At 44.0% G+C, this 16,840-nt stretch overlaps 1 protein-coding gene and 1 long non-coding RNA gene across 8 annotated transcripts in view; both read left to right on the top strand.

Moving 5' to 3' along the window:
- LOC310755294 overlaps positions 1-7,589 on the top strand; it is a 56,657-nt gene extending 49,068 nt beyond the window's left edge. Inside the window, exons 2-3 of the long non-coding RNA XR_014544289.1 lie at positions 5,442-5,483; positions 7,505-7,589. This is a non-coding gene — a long non-coding RNA (uncharacterized lncRNA). The remainder of the gene's footprint in view (positions 1-5,441; positions 5,484-7,504) is intronic.
- SHISA6 (shisa family member 6) overlaps positions 1-16,840 on the top strand; it is a 258,658-nt gene that overhangs the window by 212,967 nt on the left and 28,851 nt on the right. The gene's annotated exons all lie outside the window — the stretch shown is intronic.

Here is a 16,840-nt window from a genome sequence, read left to right as displayed (position 1 = left end):
CTTCCATGCCATCTTCTCCCCACTTGTCCAGAGTTGGAGGGATTGGGCTGTGTAAGTAACAGTTTTTCCAGATAAGTATTTAAGTGGTTACATCATTTCAGCAGACAGAAAAAGAAGAACCAGCTTTTAAACATTGGATCTGTTTCAGAAGCTTGTTGAGATTATGGGACCTAACCCTTCCATATAATGCACCAAATGAAAGGGGCAGCATTTCTATGCGGGCTCGAACCTTCGCATTATTTTAATGCGTTGATTGGATCCAGAGATCAACTGTGGCTTCCTCATAGGACAACAAAGTTTGGTGTGTCCATAAATTATATTAAGAGATTCTGACCTAACAGCCTAGGAAATTCAGCCAAAATGATGTGCGAGCAAAGAGATTAACGTCTTGCGTGTTTTGCATGTGCTGATCTCATAACTGTTGGTATCGCTTAGTCATGTTGGCTGATCGTGTAGCACAGAGCATTAGAGAACTGGCAAAACTGAAGACAATGCTTTCTCCACTCCCAGCTTCTTCTGTAGGTTATGAGGATAGATTGACAGCTCTTTACTGGCCATAGAAAAGATACAGCTATTCTTTTAAAAAGGAGGAGTTAAAGCTCGCATGTCAAATACACATTTTGGGGGATGAGAATGAGGGTCGCCTTACATATTTTTGAACTGCATTCAGCTCTGTGGTTTTTCTTGTGCATTTCATATCTGATCATAGCCACAGGCTCACCTGTAACGGGTATTGCTGCAACTGATTCTAGAGACATGGGCACTTCACAAGCTCCTTTTATACTCCTTGCGGCTTCTTCCCATTCCACCCTGAATACAGGAAGCATATTAAATGCTCTCCCCAGGGAGGCTCGCCTGGTGCCTCCATTACACATCTTTAGGTGCCAGGCAAAACATTTCTCCCAGACCTTTGGCTAATCAAGCAAGCTATGACCTTTTAAACTGTGGCAAGGGGTATTGTTTCTGTTTGTTCCTATGGTGTGTATTTTTGTGTTTAATATTGTAAACCACCCTGTGATCCTCAGATGAAGGGTTGTATGGATATTTAATGAATAAAATAATAATTATAAATAAATAAATGATGGGTAGAGTCAGCCTCGTGGTTCCTTACTACTCGGCTGTCACCCTCCTTCCAAACTAAACAATGATTGAGTAGGAAGGAACCATACAGTCTCTCCCTGTGTTTGTTTCCTGTATAGAAATGTTTGCTAGACAGGCATAGGGAAAGACTATAGGGAAATGGTTTCTGGATTCCCTGGAAGTAAAACTGGAATATTGCTTCGCTGATACAGTATATGTCTACCCATGCAATTAATAATGACCCCATCGTATATGACTTGAATGCACGTAGGGAGGATAAAATTCCACGTGGAAAATCACTGACTTTGAGGTGGTAAGTGAACATGTGAATCCACCCTAAGATAAAGGCATATCAGCCACTCCCTACACTGCAGTGATTGCTAGGTTTGCAGCATGACCCAATTAAAATGAGACAGTCACAGTTCTCTTGTCAGAATTGCCCATAATGGGATGTTTGACAGATCAGTCCATCCCCAAAGACTGCTCAGAAGGGAGTCTTGGAATGGGGGAGCAGAAAGAAGAAGGATGATGTTTGCGGCATAGCATTTACGCAGCTCATTTGGCAAGGCCTTAAGTGGCAGGCATTGTGCACTTCAGTGAGCCTGGTTTGCAGAATGCTTTTGACAGCATTCAATTAATGTTGAAAACTCAAGGCAACAAGTGAGCCCCCTGAGGTTTGCTGCAAAGGTCAAGAAATTTCACCTTGGGGTGACAAAAGTCCAAAGAGAAAGGTTTTGGCAGGCCTTTGGTCACAACCCCAAAGAGGTCTGTAGGATTAAAGAGGAAGAACAAAAACTTTGGCAGACGTCCAGGCAGTATCAATTCTGAGCACTGGTAGGCACTGTGCATGTGAAACAACACATACCCAAGTGCAGGTACAAATTCTTACTCACTTTGGAAGCACACCAAGGATAGTGGATAATGGGCAGTTAGAGAGGGGCTGCTAAAGCCAGGAAAGGCAGCCTTGAATGCTTCCTCCTCAACCAAAAATGATGCTCAGGGTCATATTTTCTGAGTGGAGAACATGTGAGGCAGAAGAAAGTACAAATTCTATGCTCCTCAGCAGGAGGAATTGAAGCTGCTGAGTGTGCTTACCTTCTGGTTCCCCTCTTCCTATTCTCAAGAGTCAGGTGTCTTGTTTGTTTTTGTTTGTTTTTTTAATGAGGGACTAAACCCATCTGTAAGCTTTCTTGGAAAAACTTCTTATTAAAGCTTTTCCCCCCTGTTTTCTTCTGAGTGTTCTCTGCATATTCTGGGTGGGGTGAGCTATGGGGAAACTGTGCTTCAGACATCCATGACACCCCTGCACACTGGAACATGACAGGGCCACCCTGAAACAGCAGCTTCATGGCAGTAGCTGTCTATATGGATGCCTAACCTGGATTTAATAGTTGCAGTGTGCCCTGATTGCTACTTGCTTTGGAGGGAAGGAGAGAGGAACAGCTGATGTTTCTTCATGTTTGAAGTCACTTTTGACTGCCTTGCTCTCTTCCCTGGGATCCCCCACCCCACCCCATGTTCAATTCGTAGCCCCAGCTGCAGAGATGGAGTGTTTGGCACACCATATGATGTGTTGTGGGAAAGTGAATTCAAGCAGCCAGTTTTTCTCCTGAAAAGGATTTCCATTGATTTTAAAAATTATACCCTGATTTTCACTTCAGCTGGGTATCAAAGCAGCTTGCTAGGAATAGTTTAACTAATAGAAGATTGTTCTAGTTTTGTATGTGCCAAATAGTGGCCTCTGTAGCTACCGCACACAGGACAAACTGCAAATATCTAGCTTGTCCAGTGAATTTTGGACTGGCACTCAAACCCTCTCACAGGTGAATTCATAGAGCAAGAAGATGCCTAATAGCTGCTCGCAAGCTTATTTGATAGCAGCAGCTGCTATGTGGGGAGATGGTCATCTCTAGTGCTTTATAATCCTTCCACATTTCTGAACAATTCTAGGGTCAGCCATTGACAATACTGGGTTTAACCACGAGAAAGGATCTATAATACTTTGGTGCTTGTAACTAGGCAAGGAAGTGGCTAACTAATTCACAATAAATGCACAAGCAGCTACTGTCTCTTTTGGTAATCTGAATCTACCTTAAATTAGTCTAGTACCATTTGATTCTTATCATGCAGTTACTGAAAAGTTAAGCCAAGTTTAAAAGAGGTTGTTTGAAATTATCTACATGGACACGGCATTTGGTGCAGGAAGCGGCTTTCACTAAATTATATGTACTGACCAATTATATTGGCTTGTGTTACCATAATTTCCCATTGGATAAAGGAATACCAGTCACAACCTTTTAAAAAGTGTGCTTTCCAAGTTGCAGAAAACAAGGCTGGATCAGGTGTAAGACAGGCAAATAATTTCAGGGGCTGGTGAATTTTTAAAAATCCTGTTTGCTTTCTACTGAACATCCAGTAAGATCTGAATCCACACCAACCCGCTTATTGAATTCAATTGGTTATGAGTTAGCTAAGTAGAATATTTCCAGTTAGAACATATGAGGAAAGTTGTTTTAGTTGTTTTTAATTAAATATTTAGTGATTTGAAAAGGGAAAACTGTATGTGAAACATTGCTTTCTGGGTGAGAGAGGAGAGAGTGTGTGCTAGCAGAGTTGCAATGCAGTGCAGTAAATTCATAGATCTGGGGTGCCAACTTACAAACTTACTGGACTCAATGGAGAGCCCAAGAGAATTAGCCTCTCTCTCACATCCAAAGATAAAATACATAAATTTCCCAGCAAGAAGCACTCAAGTGGGAACTTGGTTGAAAAGGAGCATTTAGCAGAAAGAATAACGCCCCAAGTGGCCCCAACGTCCCCCTCCCATAAATTATACAGATTTATATAATGGCATTATGATATTGGCAGTTTCGTTCATAGTTTTCTTCCTACTGAATCTTAGCATGGAATTTGCCTGTTTTTCACAGATGGCACACAACAGAGGATATAGCATCTCCAGCATAGTACATAGCCAAGCATAGTGCCCTAATAATATAAGTGGAGGAGAGTATAAATCCCTTGGGATGGTAATAGCCTATGGCAATGTATAAATGAGGCCTCATTGTCTGCGTATCAGGCAGCCAGAAGAAACACCATTAGCCCAGAAGAGTGGCCACTTCACATTGTCCTGCCTCTGTGCAAGTATTCCTTAGGCCACCTTCCACAACCTAGTACCCTTCAGATGTTTTGCACTATAACTCCAACCATCCCAGACTACTGGCCAAGCTTGGAGAAAGGTGGCCTTAGGTACTTCAGAAAGTATGGCACAAAACCATAGGCAAGAGAACTTCATTCCCATCTTGTTTCAGGAGAATGATGGGTATAGTCAGGCAGTCATTTCTCAGTGTCATGAAGAACTACAGGTGGATAGATGGATGTGCTAAATTAGGATCAACTTGAGCTAAGCAGATGGAGTGAGAAACATAGTGACTTGATGAACATAGGATGAAGTCTTTTCCCTTTGTGCTGAACATAGAGAGGTACACAGCCACTACTGCAGTGGGTCAATAGATATAATCAGGATCAGATTTGGAAAGCCATTGTTTTTCCAATAATGTTTATACATATGGTTCAAGTGCATTTCACAGTCTATGACCAGGCTTTACAATATACTCCTGCAGAGCACTGAAGTTTTCCCCTCGAGCCTAAAAAAAAAAATACACAGTCATTAAATCTCAAGCTAACAGAGACCTGTGATGGCTCACAAACTTAAAGGTGGAGAGTTTCTGGTGCTTGACAAAGAAAGAAAGACACAGGGAGAACTCAGGCACCTCAGGGGGTGCCAGAAATCATTTAGAGAGCAACCCACAGCTATGATTTCCAGATCAAAAGTAGGGAATATTCAGAAACTGTGGTGCCACCCTGCTGTGGAACTGCACTGTTTTAAATAAGGGAAACCAATTGTATAGCTTTGTTGCCTTAAAATGAAGGCATGGAAGAAAGTCAGCCCCAGCCACATGGGTGCAGCCAGTCATCTGGTTGTGTTATTGCCCTTTCAGATTGGCTTTCTGCTGCCTGGGAGGGTTGCTTCACAAAAAAAAAAAAGGTGGCTTATTAGCGTTTTAAATAAATAAAAATGAGAAATGTTGAAATGCAAAGAAAAAGCTACTGGTAACTTACGTACGTTATGGTAAAATCAGTAGGAACTCATGCCCTCCAAGTCTCCCGATTTCCCAGGGACAGTCCCAGAATTACGAAAGCAATTCCAGCTTTGGATTTGAGTCTGGAATGTCCTTCTTTCCCCTGTCAGTGCTGCTGCTGCCAAACTCAGGGGGGAGGATGAGCTGGCACTTGTCTCCCCCTCCCCCCCAAAAAAATGCTTTTTGCATCCGTGTCTAATCTTGCCCCTTTCTGATATTTAGATGTTTCTGATGTTCCTATTTTCATCTGAGGAATGTTGGAAGGTATGGTAACTAATTATGCACATGAAACATATGACATTCACCATAGATCATTTTCTGTTGTGTGAAGTGGCCTTGCAGGACAAGCCATTGTAAAAATAAAATATCTGAAAATCTGCTCCCGCGTTGCATATCAGACAGGTCAAGAGCCAGCTACAGCTGGACACAATCAGACCCCTTTCCATTCCTTAAAATTGGAAGGAGTCTTCTTCTTCATCACCTCCTTCTCCTCCTCAAGTCTTTTTCACTTGTTAAAAATGGGCCATACATCTACCTGCTGGCACAGCAAACTCAAAACGTTTGCCAGCTCCTGCAGAGCAGTCGGTGATTAGTTTCCATTAGTTGAGATGCTCTCCAAGGAGAATTATCTCCATCGGCAACTGTTCTACAATGCTGTAGGGAGCAAAAGCCCTTGAAAGCCTGGTCGTTGGTAGAAAGTGAAGATTCTAACATGACGAGAGATGTTTTAAAGAGTAACTGAGAAAGGTAGAAAATGGCAAAGAATATAGCTAGGAATAGTCTCCATCATGTTGAAGTAAGTCCCAGTCAAACTAAACGTTCTTGTTTTGCAATTTTAGCCATTTCTGCACTGAAGGTACCCTAGCAAGGCCATTCCAAGGAACGCTCATGCTGCCCTTTTGATATTTCTTAAGGAAGTGGAGTCTCATAGCTGGGTCTTCTAATTATTGATTATGTTTGTATCACTCGTCTTATAAGTCAGAGAATGCAGAGGGTTATGCACTTTAAAATCATTACGTACTCGTTTTTTACACAGATTCTCTGTCTCCCATGAGTGCAGGCAGATCATTCAAGGCTGAAAAATAAACCACACATTTCAAAAGCTTGCAAAGAGAATAGAGCTTACCCTGAAACTGACTTCCATTAGAGAAAATCTTCTGCCCATAACAAATATTGTCTGCAGCCCCACATTAGAACTGACCTTCAGTGGCACTATTGAGCATAAAAAGAGGGAAATGGGGGGGGGGGAGAGAGAGAGAGAGAGAGATTTTCTCAAGGAAAAAACATTGCAAACGTCTAATGAAAACCCAGCCTTTTCTGCACTTGAAGCAGTTGTGCTGAACATGTGAGGGGGACAGCATTGAGATGTCTTAATTTTTTTTTTAATGCACAGTGTCTGCATGACCACGCAGGATGTGGTATACCAGAGAGGAGCTTGCAGCAGTTTTGCACCCCACCTCTCTGGGAGCCTCCAAGCTCAACACACTCTGGCTAAGCCGAAGTCTAGCATACTGTGTTGTGTTGTGTTGTGTTGTGTTGTGTTGTTGTGTTGTTGTGTTGTGTTGTGTTGTGCAAACTAGCTCAGAGCACTGCCTACCTACTGCTGTGGACTCATGTTAGCAGCCCATGTGACCGTAATAAAAAATAATGCTTTTTTTTACCTAAACTGCAAAAAGCCTGGCCAATTTTGCCCAAAATAAGCAGCAACCACAACACCATTCAGTGAAACTGCTTACGTTCTTCTCATATACCAAATATTGTTGCTCTGTAAAAGTAAAGGTAAAGGGATCCCCAACCATTAGGTCCAGTCATGGCCAACTCTGGGGTTGCGGCACTCATCTCGCTTTACTGGCCGAGGGAGCCGGCGTACAGCTTCCGGGTCATGTGGCCAGCATGACTAAGCCGCTTCTGGCGAACCAGAGCAGCACACGGAAACGCCGTTTACCTTGCCGCCGGAGCAGTACCTATTTATCTACTTGCACTTTGACGTGCTTTCAAACTGCTAGGTTGGCAGGAGCAGGGACCGAGCAACGGGAGCTCACCCCGTCGTGGGGATTCGAACCGCCAACCTTCTGATCGGCAAGTCCTAGGCTCTGTGGTTTAACCCACAGCGCCACCCGCATCCCATTGTTGCTCTGTAGGTTTTACTAAATAATTGTTGGGTATGAATACATCAGGTGCATCCCGTTGTTTCCCATATACAAAAACCTACTATTTAACATTACTTCCCTTTCTTCTTTGCTTCCTTCCACACTTCCTTCCCACTGTGTTGAGTTTTGTATCAGAAACCATTCATGCTGCCTTCCATGCAATGGCTGTAGCTGCAGTGTATGAGAACTTGGTGCTGTGTAAAACAGAATATCAAGAGAGAGAGAAAATGGCAAAGAACATCAGAGCCACTTATTTTGTGACTCCACCACCACCTTAAAACAGTATGCTTAAAGCATCCCTGATCGCTGTTTTTTGTTTTAATGTTTGGACAAGTTAGTTGCAAAGCTGCTACTCAATATTCTGGAGGAAAACACTGCAAAACCTCCCTAAACTGCTTAATGCACCACTAAATCACCATTGAAAAGAGGAACATAAATCTATTCAGCTGTAGTTTAAAGCTATTATTTCCTATCTTATCATTCTTGAATCTGCCTGCTCAGCCTCTTGCTGGGGTTCGTTTCCAACTTTTTCCCTGGCAGGTTTCCTCTTCCCTTAGGCAAAAACATGTACCTTGTGACACCTTCCCAATCGTTTCATTACCATGTGCTACTTCTATCTAGAGTTTTGCTTTTGAATAGTTTAACTGAACCTACCAAGGGGGGGGGGAGGAGTAGTTACTTGAGGGAGCACCCATTGAGCAACTGTCTTTTCCCCACAAAACAGGCAGCAGCAGATACATAAGCCATTGCATTTTTTAGGGTTACCAACTGATCAAGAAAAGAATTACCTATTTCTATGCCCTCAGCTTAACATCTTGATCAGCAGAAACCACCAGTTAAGCCTTTCACAGCTCAGAAATAAACATCACTCCTTGCTAATGCCTGCAATCAAATCACTGTCATAATGGTATGTTTTAACAGTAGCCATAGGGGCTACTTTCTCTTCCATCAGATTCACCTTTGGACCTCTCCCTAAAGCAGTATTGCATCAGGAGCTGCCTGACATATAATAAGCAGCCTCACGCCATTGCTTTGAAAGCAGCTGCAGAGCCACAGGTTGTGTGTGTGGATCTGCTCTAAGAGAGCTTCTGTTCTGAAACTGAACCTAGGATTGAAGCTTGACAGTGCAGTGCTGTGCATGTTTACTGAGAATTAGTAAGGGAACTACTCCCCAGGAAGTGTGCATAGGATTGCTGCCTTCATTGCCCAAACCAATAAGGAAGAGGGATTCTGTTTCTTGGGCTGCTGCCGAGAAGAGGATGTCAGTAGGCAACGCTTTCCCTTCCGCTACAGCACCCACCCAATTCCTGCCTGTTATGCAGCCATCAGTGGCACTGCTGTCTTATTCTTTGCTGAACCTTGGTGGTCTAAGTTGGCGAGGATTTGTCAGTTGCCTGCACAGGGCACTAGGCATATTAAAAACTGTTAAGATGCCAAATGACCTGAAAGATTAGACCCAAGAAACTGCCTACTAGGTTTCAAAGGGTTATGATGACTCTTGCAAATTTTACTTCGCATCAGTTCCCTGTCTCACAAATGCAAATTGACAACACAGTGAGGCAGAAATCTTCATTATTCAGCACAACAGCCTCGTCCTGTGCAAGTAGATATAATGCAGCTTATATTTTACCTGGGGAATCAAAGATGAAAATTCAGGAATGCTGTTTACACAGAGTTACTTAAGCAGGGAAGGTTACAGTCAATTCACGTGTGTTGTTGGTATCCTGCTTCCCCAGGTTACAAGAAATATTGAATTGCAGTCATTCCCTCTGGGCCACCCTTTCACTTCTGCTTCCTCACATTCATTCTTTTATTCCAGAATTTGAGGGGGCCATTGAAAAAGTGACTTATGGTGGGCCTTACCCTATGTCAATAGGCCCCTCCGAAATTAATCTCATAGAATTGTAGAGTTGGAAAGGATCCCTGATTATCATCTAGTCCAACCCTCTGCAATGCAGAAATATGCAGCTTTCTCTTACGAGGATCGAACCTGCAACCTTGGTGTTGCCGTCACCACACTCTAAACAGCTGAGCTATCCACTCCCACAGGGGATGAGCCCTGACAAGTTTTATATGGTGGTAGCAGTAGCAATCTGATTACCACTGAATGACTGGGGGCCACCATCTTTATTTCCCACAGAGCTCCTAATGTACTATCAATCCGAGACATTGTAGGAAATTAAAATAGTGGGTCCCAGGCCCAGGGAAGGTGTGAGTGCTGAGACTTCTGGCGCCCTCACAGCTGCCTGGGGGCATTGTGTGCTCATGCAGCCCAGTTCGTTTGTTCAATCATTGTTTGTTCATCACACTTTTCCACAGATAGCTTGCAACACAGTTTGCAATAAATCTAGCAGTGCTATGCACATTTAACTGTTAATGTGACAGCTGTCTACAAAATTTGCTGTGTGCCAACTGGTCCCCAGTGGTCCCCATTGTCAAGGAAATCATAGGACAAATGCTGTGATTGGGGAAGGTTGATAGCTCATTGGCAGAACATCTGCTTCACATGCATAAGGTCCTAGGTTCAATCCTCAGCATCTCCAGGCAGGTCCAAAACACTAGAAGATTGCTGCCAGCCACTGTAGACTGGAGTGGGGAACCTGTGGCCTTCCATATCTTGTTGAACTCCTGCTCCCTACCTAGTTTTGTTCGTCATCAGGTATGATGGAAACTGTATGTATGTAGACAACACTGAGCTAGTTGGGCCAATGGCCTGACTTAGTATAAGGCAGCATTCTACGTTTCTGTATTCCTGTTGGAGCATAACATACATTGCGTACCATTCTCTGGTTGTAGCATGAATCAATACAATGTAAATGCTAATGTGCACCTCCCTGGGTGTGTATGAACAGGAATTATTTGCATATGTATAAGCTCCCCGTCCCCCCTCCCCGTATTGTGCAGATATCCTGGATTCAATCCTCTCTCCTCTGTTCTTTCCCTCTCCCTTCTGAACCAGATGATAAATGATAATTGAACACAATCCAATTGGGGGTGCTTGTGCATTGAGCAGCACTAGCTCCTCCTTTGCACTCATGTTTCTCCTGTTTGTGTAGTACAGAATGCTAAGTATGTGCAGTGCCATGGCTGGCCAGGTTTTTTGGCCCCAGGAGCAATTGGGGCTCCTAGCCTGTGTGTGTGTACGTGGAGGGGGATGCCAAACTGGGTCTTTGACCCGGGTGAAATAAAGCCTAGTTTTACCCCTGGCATGTGAGAACCCTCGTTTCATTTGAGAACATAAACCAGCCTTCACCAGCCTGCTGCCCTCCAGTTGTTTTGGACTACAACTCACATCAGCCCTGTGGCTTCTGCTTCTTCTGTGAAGACTGTTTTGGGTAGGGGGGGTAGCTAGAAAGTGAGCGTAGGAGAACCAGGGGGAGAGAGTATCTCCAAAGAAGAGAGGAAAGTTAATTTTTGTCACCAAATGGATTTTATCTCCTTAGTGTTATTCTTTTCTTCCCCCCTAGTAATTAATTTCCTCTATGAACATGCCATGGAACCAGCTGAAAATAACATTTGTCCTTTGCAGACACATCATTCATCTGTGGCATATTTGACAACTGCAAATATTCCAGCTTTCCATTTTCGTTGGCTTTATTAGCAAAGACAAAGTACAAAATATGCAGCCTCTCCTCTGAAGAAACTGACACTTGCAATTTTTTATGTTATGGATCAAAATAAATCCATTTCATTCCAGTTTAGCTATCAACATGTAGGAAATCACTGGGGCTGAAAAAATACAAGCTCTAGAGGATGTGGAGATGCACAAGAGAGTCTCGGAAGGAAAGCTGGAAAGTTACCTGGTGAGATGAGAAGGGTGTTTTCTAGGGAATATTATCCTTCCGTGGAAAGTAAAACGCTGGCCCATTGGGGGCTATTTAATGTTTTCTTCATCAATTACCAGGAGTCCACAACTTGGGAATGGGAGGCTCAGTGAGTGATTTATGTTGCAAATTAGAACTGTCAGTCTCAACCTTGAGGAAGAAGGGCTGCTTTCAAAGTTCAGATCAATACGTCAGCATCTGAAAAGATCTTCTTCTGTCAAGAGTGGGGATGAAAGGCTGCCAGGCAGCTTCAGATCCTGCAATGTTTGTCAAAAATTCTCTGATCTGAGCTGCTTAATTAAAGGTCTCATGCTGAAAGGTGCTGGAGGAGCCCCACGCTCACCATAGTCGTCAGAGATGCTTACACCTGCCTCTCCGACTGAAAAGAGTAGGGAAGGGTTTCCCAAACTTGGGACTCCAGATGTTTTTGGACTACATTTCCCATCACCACTGACCACTGGTCTTGCCAGCTACGGATGATGGGAGTTGTAGTCCAAAATCAGCTGCAGACCCAAGTTTGGGAAACACTGGAGTAGGGCTTTGGTGGATCTCAGGGCTTAGACAAGTTGCTTCCATTAGTGTGGAAGCTGCAAAGGTGCTTGGGAGAGAAGACACCCAACACTCAAAAGGACTAGACCATGGTGAATGATGCCAGGCTGTGAGAAACTGTTTGGGAGGGATTGTCTCATTTTACCCTGTTCTTCTGCACTCCAGACACTGAGCCAGATTCAGCAAACCTGGTGTGCTAGCAAAAGCCAACACAAGGACTCCCACTACCACAATGGGGCTTCCCTCCTTTCTTCCCCCAACATGCCCCCCCCCCACTTCCCGAGGGAATAATCAGAACAACACAGAGTAGAGGAGAGGGGGGTGGTTCTGTCAGACCAGCAGAAATGCTTGCGCTGATGAAAACATTCTCCTTAGTGCTACGTTGAATTCCTCCTTATCTTCATAGTAACATGAGCTGCATACTGGTGAGGCAGGGAAGTGGGGAGAAGCAGCGGAAGGCAGACGTCCCCGAGGCAGTTCAGTAATCACGGGCGGAGGTGGTTAGCTGCAAAACATGCTAAGGCAAATGCAGCACTGGCTTTTAATCATCATTTGTTCAGCCCAGCCGCACCAGACAGCTCATGGGGATATGTCAGCAGCATGGGCACCCCAGCAACAATTTAAGTACCAACCAGGCATGTGCACAGATCCCTGCCCAAGAAGTGTGCAAAAGCACAGAGTCAGGCAACGATAAATTCTCAAAACACAGTTTTTAATGTAGTTTGCTTGTACAGTTTTCTGGTTTTGTGTAAATCTTGAGAGATCAAAGGAATATATATTTATGGCTCCATTCAGGAGAACGCTGGAAATAGCTATATGAGCGCAGCTGGAAAAGAAATGAAAGCATTTGAGAAGTAGTGGGCATGGAAAGAGGAGCGGCTGAAAGTGGCAGCAGATCCACCCACTCAAAAGCACAGGGGGCGTGGGGATCTATGACCCTGGGTAGAGTGGTTTAGAGCTCTGTTAACCCTATAATCCCCATACTGCCATGTAAACTCAAATTCACAGTGGAACAGCCTCAAGACTGGTGCTGTTGGAGGGCAATTAAATGGGAATGCAAACACACAGTAAATTCCATTTGTGGACAAGTCCTCGGTATCCTGCCCACCTAGCAGTTCGAAAGCACTCCTAAGTGCAAGTAGATAAATAGGTACCGCTTTATAGCGGGAAGGTAAACGGCGTTTCCGTGTGCTGCACTGGTGCCGGCTCGCTAGAGCAGCTTCGTCACGCTGGCCACGTGACCCGGAAGTGTCTCCAGACAGCGCTGGTCCCCGGCCTCTTAAGTGAGATGGGCGCACAACCCTAGAGTCAGACACGACTGGCCCGTACGGGCAGGGGTACCTTTACCTTTACCTTTACCTCAGTATCACAACCTGACACTGGACACTGGGTAGTGTGCCTGATTGTTTGGAGAAGCTGTTATTGCCAACTTTTAATAAAGAGCCAGCATCTGTGAACACGAGCAAAAAGCTATATGGAGCTAAAAAGGTAAAGGACCCCTGACAGTTAAGTCCAGTCGCAAACGACTCTGGGGCTGCAGCGCTCATCTCGCTTTACTGGCCGAGGGAGCCAGCATTTGTCCGCAGACAGCTTCTGAGTCATGTGGCCAGCGTGATTAAGCTGCTACAATGCACGGAAACACCGTTTACCTTCACTTTGACGTGCTTTCAAACTGTTAGGTTGGCAGGAGTGGGACCGAGCAACGGGAGCTCACCCCGTCACGGGGATTCGAACCGCCAACCTTCCGATCTGCAAGCCCAAGAGGCTCAGTGTTTTAGACCACAGCACCACCCGCGTCCCATATATGGAGCTACATTACACTAAATACTAGGGGTGTGCATGGGCCTTGGTTAAAGCTCTTAGAAAGCAACAGAGTGAGTTTGCCTGCCCAGCTTTGCCCTGGTGACTTGTGTAGGAGCGGAACTTGTGTGTCGCCAAACGTCTTGATGTTCTGGGTGGATCTGCAGCAGGCAGCTCATAAAGACTGCATCCCTCCCTCCCCTCCCTCTCTCTATCTCTTGATACTGTTTTTCAGTATCTTTTCCAGCTGCACCCAGAGGATTCTTATTGTTATCTTTGGAAAACCAAGAGCTTTATTAATCTTTTATTTCCTTAATGGAGCTTCCCAGTAGACAGATGTGAGCCCAGCACATCATCGGGACGGCTGCACAACAGCCTTGCCTTTCCCTGGCTGACTTCAAGCCGGTGCACCTCCATTAGCAAAATTATCTCATTAAACCCGCAAAGAAGCAGAAGAATCTGCCCTCTCTCTCTCTCTCTCTCCAAATACTTTATTGCTATTAGCACTCTTCGCTATTAGTGCTCTTGAGCATTGCCTGCAAAAGTGCTGCAGAGGGGTCAGCTGTGCAACAAGAATTCAGAAAGCATGGGCAGCAGGAGAATAGCTGGAAGTCAGGCTAATTTAAGGGAAAGAAACTATTTAAGCAGCTGCAGTTTCATGAACTAAATTAGAGAGGGGTCACAGTGGATGGCCTTGAAGAGATCTCCTGAACTTGTAAATAACAGGAATCTTTTTTTCCTTTAAGCACCATGATAGGAATCTAATTTTGCTCATCATATTCATTCACTCATATATATATATATATATATATATATATATATATATATATATATATATTATGAGTGTTTTAGACCACTATTGCTTTCATTATTAAAGGAATTCCCAGAGGAACTAAAGCCACTGCACAGCAAGCATGTGAGGTTCCTATGAGCTTCTGCAGATGGAACAAAATTGCTTATTTTATACCTTTCATGCATGAAACATAAGATGGCATACAAATGGCTCTCAGTTCCAAGCATCTTACTTCCAAGCAGCAGCCAGACCCAGACTTGGCTTAGCTGCTTCAAGTTTGCTACGTTTTGTGCCTCCAGACCATGTTCTGCTGCAGCAGTGGCACTGTACTGGCATTGCAAGTAGACTCACTGCAAGTAGACACGGGATGTTGCCCTGAGCAGAGTAGCTGATTGGCATAATATGCCAGTCACAGCCAGCATCACCAAATGTGGCATTGCAGTGTTTTGCAAAGCATAGAAGCAGTCAGGGCTGGGTAGGACCTGCAGCAAATTCATTTAAAAAAACACTGACCACCACAGAGCCAGTGACAAGAGAACAGCATTCCACAATTAATACATGGAAGTACTCGTATACCAGGACGTTGCAAAGGATAGGACAGCATAGCGGGGGGGCGGGGGGGTTGGCTCATCCTAGGCTAGAGGCAGATTCCAGAAGCGGTGACTCTCATTCTTGCCTCCAGTTTCCATCTCTGAATACCAATGAGCTCCAGCTGAGAACAGAAGGAGTTGTTGCTTTTCTTTGATGTGCCAAAATATCTAAGGCCATCACTGGCCCCACCTGTCCAATACAGTACAACTAGCTGCATCAGCACAAGGAAAACCTGTTACTTTTGTTCCTACGAACTGTGAAATTGGGATGTGATTAATCAGAAATGCCAGGTGGTATTTTACTTAAGACGCATAAGAGTGTTTCTTCTTCCTATCCCTAGAACATTATCACTTTATAAAATATATTTATGACCTTTACTACACTTCCAAATCCCAAGCCAAATCCCTCTGACAAACATCCTTTGCAGGGTCAAGTTATATGTGATACACCTGTCCTGGGAGCTTGTTACTCATGCTTTAAAAAACGAATATTAACTCAAACTTCCTTTTCTGTTTCCAGTGAAAAAGCATGGACAGTGGGATATGTAGATCTGTAAACACTAGGTGTCATCACCATGGAGGAAATTGGGAGCCCCCCTTCTATTTCTGACAGAACATGAGAAGGACAAATTGTTCACCTCTCTCCTTCTCCCCCCCCCCAAAAAAAACCAGCTTCTTTGACGCTCCCGCCCCCCCCGCCCAGTCAACTGAATTTTGTTTTTCACACATCCTGTGTTCAGTCACAACTTGAGAAACTGAAGTACTATAGGCAAATAAAAAAATCAGTTCATATCTAACTGGCACTGTAGTCAACAGGAAATTCTTAATCTTTAGGGAGTCTCATTTTATTTCTCTTTTAACAGGTGGTGGATGCACTTCAGTGGGGAAATAAGAATATTTGTGTGCATTATCTTAGCTTATCTTAACAGTGGAACCTTAGTACTGAAGGTTCGATTCTAACTATATCCTCTTTACCTTTTATCCATGACTTGATATATAAGTGTACATATATTTAGTCAGCATCTGCTTCCAAGATAGCATCTGAAATGTGCTAAGCTATCTGGCTCACCAGCATTAAAATATTTCCCTTGGGCAATTTAATCCTGTCTGGAACCAAGAAATCGACATATTAAGAGTAGAGTATGAGACTCTGCAGTCAGATAATGCAATCAGTGGCAGTGATCTGGCCCAAGTGAGGGCACTCGCTTAGCCACAGCTTGTCTGCAAACTTATGCAGATACAGTATAAGATAAGGAGGAAGAGTAGCTGCCTTCCTCGTATTCTATCTTGTACTCTAGCAGGTAAGAAAGCTTGCATATAGTTTGCTTGAAATAATGCCATATGCAGTTCTTCCATATTGTGTTACATCAGGGTTTGCACTTACCAGTTAGTTAACCACATCAGGGTTTGCACTTACCAGTTAGTTAACCACAGGCTCATAACCAGCACTGACCTGAACACTACATTAGGAAAAACTTTCTGACAGAGCAGTTCAACAGTGGAAGGAACTACCTCAGAAGGTGGTGAACTCTCTTTCGTTGGAGGTTTTTAAACAGAGGTTGGATGGCCACCTGGCAGGAATTCTCCAGCTGCAATGAATGGATGACCTTTGGGTTCCCTTCCAACTCTACAGTTCTATGATTCTACCATTCTACCGGCCCAGGGAGCCAAGGGGGTGACATGTGGGAGAGAGATAATAATTTTCAACATTTACAAGGGATGGATTGTAATGCAGGAAGGGGAAGTGTTAGAATCTCCTTTCCATGACCACCACAATCAGGATCTTCACAACTGCTTTAAGAATGAAATCATCATTCTTTCACCAGTCTCCCATGAAACATTTTGTTTGGTTTTTATGGTCTTGAAAATCCAGCACCCTTTGTCCTTCATTGTCAATGTAATGTCGGAGAGGTTT

The sequence above is a fragment of the Podarcis filfolensis genome, assembly GCF_964270895.1.
Source record: "Podarcis filfolensis genome assembly, chromosome: 2".
Classification (NCBI taxonomy): Eukaryota; Metazoa; Chordata; class Lepidosauria; order Squamata; family Lacertidae; genus Podarcis; species Podarcis filfolensis.
This window is presented reverse-complemented; position numbering and strand designations above follow the sequence as displayed.